The sequence below is a fragment of the Callionymus lyra genome, chromosome 1, assembly GCF_982586985.1.
Source record: "Callionymus lyra chromosome 1, fCalLyr1.hap1.1, whole genome shotgun sequence".
Taxonomy (NCBI): domain Eukaryota; kingdom Metazoa; phylum Chordata; class Actinopteri; order Syngnathiformes; family Callionymidae; genus Callionymus; species Callionymus lyra.
Genome location: NC_141818.1, coordinates 47,504,158 through 47,513,367, shown reverse-complemented (window position 1 = coordinate 47,513,367; position 9,210 = coordinate 47,504,158).

The following is a 9,210-nucleotide window of genomic DNA, read 5'->3' as shown; positions in this document are numbered from 1 at the left end:
TTCATTTTTGGATTATCTAGTAAAAAAAAAAGTTTTTTTGTAAATAATAAAGAATAATTTATTTCAATATACAAATTATTGAGTTAAATTACTCAACAAACACAATCTTTTAACTTTAAATATACAAATCATTGAGTTAAATTACTTAATAAAGAGAATATTTTAACTTTAAATATACAAATTATTAAGTTAAATTACTCAATAAACACAATATTTTAACATCAAATATACAAATGATTTTATTAAATTACTCAATAAACAGAATATTTTAACATCAAATATAAAATGATTGAATTAAATTACTCAATAAACACAATATTTTAACATCAAATATACAAATGATTGAATTAAATTACTCAATAAACACAATATTTTTACTTCAAATATACAAATTATTGAATTAAATTACTCAATAAACATTATATTTTAACATAAAATATACAAATGATTGAATTAAATTACTCAATAAACACAATATTTTAACATCAAATATACAAATGATTGAATTAAATTACTCAATAAACATTATATTTTAACATAAAATATACAAATGATTGAATTAAATTACTCAATAAACACAATATTTTTACTTCAAATATACAAATTATTGAATTAAATCACTCAATAAACATTATATTTTAACATAAAATATACAAATGATTGAATTAAATTACTCAATAAACACAATATTTTAACATCAAATATACAAATGATTGAATTAAATTACTCAATAAACATTATATTTTAACATAAAATATACAAATGATTGAATTAAATTACTCAATAAACACAATATTTTAACATCAAATATACAAATGATTGAATTAAATTACTCAATAAACACAATATTTTAACATCAAATATACAAATGATTGAATTAAATCACTCAATAAACATTATATTTTAACATCAAATATACAAATGATTGAATTAAATCACTCAATAAACAAAATACTTTAACTTCAAATGTACAAATTATTGAGTTAAATCATTCAATAAACAGAATATTTTAACTTCAAATATACAAACTATTGAATTAAATTGCTCTTATTTTATTTAATTATTAAAATTGAATTCAGTGTTTAAAAACAAACAACACAATTTCAATTAAAAAATCAAAGTTTCCATTTGTAAAGGCACTGATATACAACATGCCTCCTGTTTCCCAGCCTCTGCAACAATAAAGTCATCTACAAATATATGTGAAACTTGATTTATTTATATTTGATATACATTCATGTCTCTCCGGCACGACAGCGACGGCCGACTTCAGAAACCGCCGCAACCCAATTGATGTGAACTGGTGTTTGAGGGAACCACAGCTATTAATAGCGCAACGAAAATACCTGCGACCACAGCACTCCGGGGGTCCCAAGGGTCCCCGATGTGTCGGCGTAGCCGGTCAATATGCTGGCGTCGTACTTTCACAGAGTTTCACGGATCGATACGTGCTTTCAAACCAGACACAAACACCTGCACACAGCATTAATCTCAGGCCTGTTTAAATGGGAGGATTCTTGTTTTTGCTGAATAGATGGACGACTTAAGTGGCCCCAAAAGAACCTCTTCCTCGGGAGGTTCTCAGTCAAAAGCTGCTATGAGACTGAAATATATAAACTCATGTTAAAAAGATTATTCTCAGCAAAAGAAATATGGTGCTTTTTAAGTATTTTCATGTTTTCTTTTGCATCTGTTCTGACTGTTGTGAGGAGACGTTATTGTCATGGACCTGCTTTTACGTGCGACAGATCAAAACAACGAAAATAAAATAGCAAGATGTGAGGAAAACATCTGAACGTCACGTCTTTTTTTTACTCTATCAATCCAACCAAAATAAAATAACATTTCTTTATATCTTTTTTTGTGGTATTAAATGCCTCATGGACCGGTACCAGGTTTTCGATCCGGTACGTTGGGGACATTTAAAAAAAAAAATACACTTATCAATGCGTAATTATTTTCGTTCACACCACCTGATCCAACGGTCGTCTTTGAGTTCAGACGACATCAGGAGCTCAAAACTCTGTCTTTGGAAAGACACACTTCATCAAGTCAAAAATGCTGTCACGGTGCTAATGACTACAGTTAAGAAACAGGAGTATGACTAGTGACGGGCTGTGTCCCAAATTTGCGCACTTTTCAGCGTGCACTGGTTTGTAGTATATATTATGTACCGTACGCAAATTTCGACATGTAGTACTGTCTCAAATCAAACTCTGCTGCTACACAATGAGATGGTAGAAACTGCTAGATCTGATTACATCAGAAAACTGGTAGCAGCAAATAAGAAAAAGCCAAAAGTGTTGTTTGACAGGATTAATTCAATTTGCCTGTCTTCTGTGAAGCTGACAGCAATGCATTGTTGAGATTTTTCATTGACAAAATTAAATTGATCAAAGAGAAAATCTCTCCCCCTTTGTGTGGAACCCCTGCTGTCCCTGATACCCTCTCCTCCTCTTGGTCTTCCTTAACTGCTGTATCTCTGGGTGATATTTCGGCACTAGTGATCAAGATGAAACCCTCCTCTTGTTCAGACGACGTAGACTTTTTATCAAAGTATTTGATGTAATTGGCCCCTGCGTTACCAATATGGTGAACCTCTCCCTTTCCACAGGGTTTTTCCCAATGCATTTAAACATGCCATTGTAGAGCCTCTGCTCAAACAACCAGGCTTAGACCCAACTGACCTCAGTAATTTCAGGCCTATTTCTAAGCTCCCTTTCTTGTCCAAGATCTTGGAGAAGGTGGTGTCTGAGCAGCTGTTCCTGGATCAGAGCGACATCCATGAGAAGTTTCAGTCTGGCTTCCGTAAACATCACTCTACGGAGACAGCTTTACTGAAAGTGTCCAGTGACATCATGATGTCGGCTGACTCTAGTAAATTCACTGTTCTGGTTCCTTTGGATCTGTCCTCAGCCTTTGACACAGTTGATCACCAGATCCTGCTGAGAAGACTGAGGGATGAAGACTGTCTGGGTCTGTGTTAGAATGGTTCTCATCATACCTTTCTGGGCGCAGTTTTAGTGTATCTGCCAATCAAATGAGGTCTGAATCGGCAGATCCGATGTGTGGAGTCCCTCAAGGTTCTGTTCTGGTTCCTTTATTGTTTTTGCTGTACTTGATTCCCCTCGGTAAAATCATTCAGAGATTTCCAGATGTTTCTTATCACATTTTTGCTAATGACATCCAGCTCTACTGCTCTTTTGATCCAACTGAGCCCCAGAGGCTGAACAGTTTAGTCAATTGTTTGCTAGAAATCAAACAATGAGTGAAAACGCTCTACAGCTAAATGTGGACAAAACTGAAACACTGGTGATTGCTCCTGATGATAAGATTCCAGGGTTGAGTCAGTACTTGGGTGACTTAGGTCAGTCTGTCAAACTGAGCCTGAGAAACCTGGGTGTTGTATTTGATAAAGAAATGCCTCTTGTTCAACACTGTAGAAAACTGACCAGAAACTGTTTCCTTCGACTGAGAAAAATCTCTAAACTTAGGAAAATGTTGTCGGAACATGATCTGGAGCTTGTAATCCATGCGTTTGTTTCTTCTCGTCTGGACTATTGTAACAGTTTGTTTTCATGTCTTAACAAGAAGGATCGTCTCGCCTGCAGTTGATTCAGAACTCTGCAGCGAGAATTCTGACCCGCTCTAGTAGAAGAACTCACATTTCTCCGATCCTTAAAACTCTTCACTGGCTGCCAGTTTCTTTCAGGATCAACTTGAAACCGACCAGAGGAGAGAAAGCTTTTCAGGCTGTTGCTCCTAAGCTTTGGAACGATCTTCTCTCTCTTTGCGCTTGATGGATCTACTGACTCCTTCAAGAAACATCTTAAGTTTTATTTGTTCAGGCTTTTCCTTGATTTTCTGGAACTCCTGTTGTGTTATCAGTTTTATCTTGACCTTTAAAATATATACTTTATTGAATATTGTTTTGATTGTTTAAGCGCTTTGTGACCCTGGTCTGGAAAAGCGCTATACAAGTGGAAATTACTTACTTACTTACTTACTTACACACTTGACGAAATGACTCGACATCTTCTTCTTCTACTACTCTTTAACGCTGATTGTAACCAGATGTCGGAACACTATCAACGGCACTTTTCGCCAATTATTCGTGTTTCATCGTGTTATTATTGTCGTTGTCACTAAGATGGCGGCCGTTAAGGCTGGAAAGTGTCCATCAATCCACACTCAATGTTCTGGCCATTTGAGTGCTCCTTTTCGCACACTGCTATTTGGGACACAGCCCTCTGGTGATGAAGCTTCATGAAACAGTGTCATTATGTTCAGAGTCCACTAGATGGCGTCTCTGCACTATTTTCCTTTTGTTTTGAAATGTTCTAATGAAACATCATTTTACCTGATGGCGCCACCTACTGACCTCTAAACAACATGACATGTATTGAAATTTTCGGGTCAAAGTCAAAATAGCAAGAGTCGTTCTTAACTCGACTGAACTGATCTGCAGCACTTAATGCGATCATTAGACATCTCGTCAGCAGTTCTAATTATCACTTCTATTGTTGTCGGTTACTCCTTTATTAAGGTCAGCATTGTGTTGGGTGTGTGTGTGTGTGTGTTTGTGTGTGTGTGTGTGTGTGTGCAGGGGATTTGTGTGCATGCCTCGGCGGCGTGCACGGCGGACAGCTTGCTTCTGGCTGGATTGAGTGACGTCAGCCGCTGCCGCTACATCTCCTGTCGGCAGGATTAGCAGCAGCAGAGACGGCGCTTCGGTAATCTCCCGGTAGTAAATTGTGGGTCGCAGGAGACATTCATAACCCTGGGATACTGCCCCCCCCACCCCCTGCCCTCGTGCCAACCCCATGAGACCCCCCTAGAAGGATGCCGGCATCGAGGGCGTGATGGGTGGCGCCTTGACGCCGTGGAACCTTTCAAGTTTGGAGCTGACGTAGGATGTGGAGGATTTACTTCGGTGAGACACACAAAGGCTTGTCCGTCAACGACGACTGCTGTTTTCTTTTGCTTCCCATGTTTTTCAAGTTCCGACACATGTCTGGGACGCTGTACGGCTAACTTTTGTCGACTCTGAGCGGCATTTATAAAACACACGACAGACACATATTATTGCAGAAGTACTTTCTTATTTTTGTTTCAAAACTAAACTTTTGAATTGCTTTTATAAACCTGGCTAGTCAAGTGTTAGTAGTCACCGCTCTGGAAGGTCGTGACTTTAGCAACAAGGGGAGGATCCTCTACTGTGTGCAGTCTAGTCTGAGGTCTGGCTGAAGCTCCACAGATGAACCCTCAATGTTGTAGTTCTGGTCTAGGATGCAGTCTCTGGTTTGTGTTCGCTAAACTCTTTGTGGACTGGAGTGAGAGGAACCACAGCTTATTTTATATATATATATATATATATAACTTCTAGATACAAAGTCGTTATAGTGCACTCAAAAAGGGCAACTAAGTAAGTAAGTAAGTAAGTAACAGTTGTAAAGCACCTTTCCAGGGTCAAAAAGCCCTTGAACAATCAAAAGCAATACACGTTTAAAAATACCTACAAATTTAAAAACTCTAAAAGGCAAAGACACATAAAACAAACACAAGAGTCCCAGAAAATTAAGATCGTTCCAAAGCTTAGGAGCAACAGTCTGGAAGGATTTCTCTCCTCTGGTCCAGAAGTTCAGGAACCATCAGTAGATTCTGATCCACAGACCTCAGAGCCCGAGCTGGGGTGTAAGTCTGGATCAGATCACTGATGGAAGGTCTGACCATGAATAGATCTGAAAGTAAGAACCAGAATTTTAAAGCTGATCCTGAAAGAAACTGGAAGCCAGTGAAGAGTTTGAAGGATCAGAGAAATGTGAGTTCTTCTACTAGAGCAGCTCAGAATTCTTGCTGCAGAGTTTTGTATGAACTGCAGGCAAGACTCATCCTTCTTGTTTGGACAAAAGTCAGTCGGTCTGGATCCTCAGTGATCTTCCAAGATCATGACAAACAGTAGATCTCGGTTTATATCGGCCCTGATCGGACTTGTCAGAGATCCGTACTACTGTACATATACGGCCCGTTACCACCGGCTCGTCTTGACCCTTATCAACTTGACTCTACCTGGTCTGGGTTGCGTTTCCACCAACACTGTTAGTTGAAGCAGATACTGTTTTTAGTACCTGCTCTGCTCCGGTCACAAGCTAGCCCAGATGGCACTAAAAAGGTGACGATGAACGATTGCTGGCCAATGATTGGCCAAAGAGTGACATCACTGATGAGTCATCAGCGCGACTCCCAACACTAGAAACAAACCTGACATAACCTAAAGAGTACAGTTGCCGGTTGAAAAGTCGTTTCACGGTCAGTGTACGAGGTACAGATATTTTTGTGTCCTGTAGGTCGTGATGGTTCAGATGAAGCTTCATGAAGCAGAGTCACTATCTTCAGAGTCCACTAGATGGCGGTCTCTGCTCTATTTTACTTTGTTTTGAACAAAGATACAAGTGTGTGAGGAGGAGATACAAGTGTGTGAGGAGGAGATACAGGTGTGTGAGGAGGAGATACAGGTGTGTGAGGAGGAGATACAAGTGTGTGATGAGGAGATACAGGTGTGTGAGGAGGAGATACAAGTGTGTGAGGAGGAGATCCAGGTGTGTGAGGAGGAGATACAAGTGTGTGAGGAGGAGATACAAGTGTGTGAGGAGGAGATACAGGTGTGTGAGGAGGAGATACAAGTGTGTGAGGAGGAGATACAGGTGTGTGAGGAGGAGATACAGGTGTGTGAGGAGGAGATACAGGTGTGTGAGGAGGAGATACAAGTGTGTGATGAGGAGATACAGGTGTGTGAGGAGGAGATCCAGGTGTGTGAGGAGGAGATACAAGTGTGTGAGGAGGAGATACAAGTGTGTGAGGAGGAGATCCAGGTGTATGAGGAGGAGATCCAGGTATGTGAGGAGGAGATACAAGTGTGTTAGGAGGAGATCCAGGTGTGTGAGGAGGAGATCCAGGTGTGTGAGGAGGAGATACAAGTGTGTGAGGAGGAGATACAAGTGTGTGAGGAGGAGATACAGGTGTGTGAGGAGGAGATACAGGTGTGTGAGGAGGAGATCCAGGTGTGTGAGGAGGGGATACAGGTGTGTGAGGAGGAGATACAAGTGTGTGAGGAGGAGATACAAGTGTGTGAGGAGGAGATACAAGTGTGTGAGGAGGGGATACAGGTGTGTGAGGAGGAGATACAAGTGTGTGAGGAGGGGATACAGGTGTGTGAGGAGGAGATACAAGTGTGAGGAGGAGATCCAGGTGTGTGAGGAGGGGAGACAGGTGTGTGAGGAGGAGATACAAGTGTGTTAGGAGGAGATCCAGGTGTGTGAGGAGGAGATCCAGGTGTGTGAGGAGGAGATCCAGGTGTGTGAGGAGGAGATACAAGTGTGTGAGGAGGAGATACAAGTGTGTGAGGAGGAGATACAAGTGTGTGAGGAGGAGATACAAGTGTGTGAGGAGGATATCCAGGTGTGTGAGGAGGAGATCCAGGTGTGTGAGGAGGAGATCCAGGTGTGTGAGGAGGAGATCCAGGTGTGTGAGGAGGAGATCCAGGTGTGTGAGGAGGAGATACAAGTGTGTTAGGAGGAGATCCAGGTGTGTGAGGAGGAGATCCAGGTGTGTGAGGAGGAGATCCAGGTGTGTGAGGAGGAGATACAAGTGTGTTAGGAGGAGATCCAGGTGTGTGAGGAGGAGATACAAGTGTGTGAGGAGGAGATACAAGTGTGTGAGGAGGAGATCCAGGTGTATGAGGAGGAGATCCAGGTGTATGAGGAGGAGATACAAGTGTGTGAGGAGGAGATACAAGTGTGTGAGGAGGAGATACAAGTGTGTGAGGAGGATATTCAGGTGTGTGAGGAGGAGATACAAGTGTGTGAGGAGGAGATACAAGTGTGTGAGGAGGAGATCCAGGTGTATGAGGAGGAGATCCAGGTGTGTGAGGAGGAGATACAAGTGTGTTAGGAGGAGATCCAGGTGTGTGAGGAGGAGATCCAGGTGTGTGAGGAGGAGATCCAGGTGTGTGAGGAGGAGATACAAGTGTGTTAGGAGGAGATCCAGGTGTGTGAGGAGGAGATACAAGTGTGTGAGGAGGAGATACAAGTGTGTGAGGAGGGGATACAAGTGTGTGAGGAGGAGATCCAGGTGTGTGAGGAGGAGATCCAGGTGTGTGAGGAGGAGATACAGGTGTGTGAGGAGGAGATACAAGTGTGTGAGGAGGGGATACAAGTGTGTGAGGAGGAGATCCAGGTGTGTGAGGAGGAGATCCAGGTGTGTGAGGAGGAGATCCAGGTGTGTGAGGAGGAGATACAAGTGTGTAAGGAGGAGATACAAGTGTGTGAGGAGGAGATACAAGTGTGTGAGGAGGAGATCCAGGTGTGTGAGGAGGAGATCCAGGTGTGTGAGGAGGAGATCCAGGTGTGTGAGGAGGAGATACAAGTGTGTGAGGAGGGGATACAAGTTTGTGAGGAGGAGATACAGGTGTGTGAGGAGGAGATACAGGTGTGTGAGGAGGAGATACAAGTGTGTGAAGAGGAGATACAAGTGTGTGAGGAGGAGATACAGGTGTGTGAGGAGGAGATACAAGTGTGTGAGGAGGAGATCCAGGTGTGTGAGGAGGAGATACAAGTGTGTGAGGAGGGGATACAAGTTTGTGAGGAGGAGATACAGGTGTGTGAGGAGGAGATACAGGTGTGTGAGGAGGAGATACAGGTGTGTGAGGAGGAGATACAGGTGTGTGAGGAGGAGATACAAGTGTGTGAGGAGGAGATACAGGTGTGTGAGGAGGAGATCCAGGTGTGTGAGGAGGAGATCCAGGTGTGTGAGGAGGAGATACAAGTGTGTGAGGAGGGGATACAAGTTTGTGAGGAGGAGATACAGGTGTGTGAGGAGGAGATACAGGTGTGTGAGGAGGAGATACAGGTGTGTGAGGAGGAGATACAGGTGTGTGAGGAGGAGATACAGGTGTGTGAGGAGGAGATACAGGTGTGTGAGGAGGAGATACAAGTGTGTGAGGAGGAGATACAGGTGTGTGAGGAGGAGATCCAGGTGTGTGAGGAGGAGATCCAGGTGTGTGAGGAGGAGATACAAGTGTGTGAGGAGGGGATACAAGTTTGTGAGGAGGAGATACAGGTGTGTGAGGAGGAGATACAGGTGTGTGAGGAGGAGATACAGGTGTGTGAGGAGGAGATACAGGTGTGTGAGGAGGAGATACAGGTGTGTGAG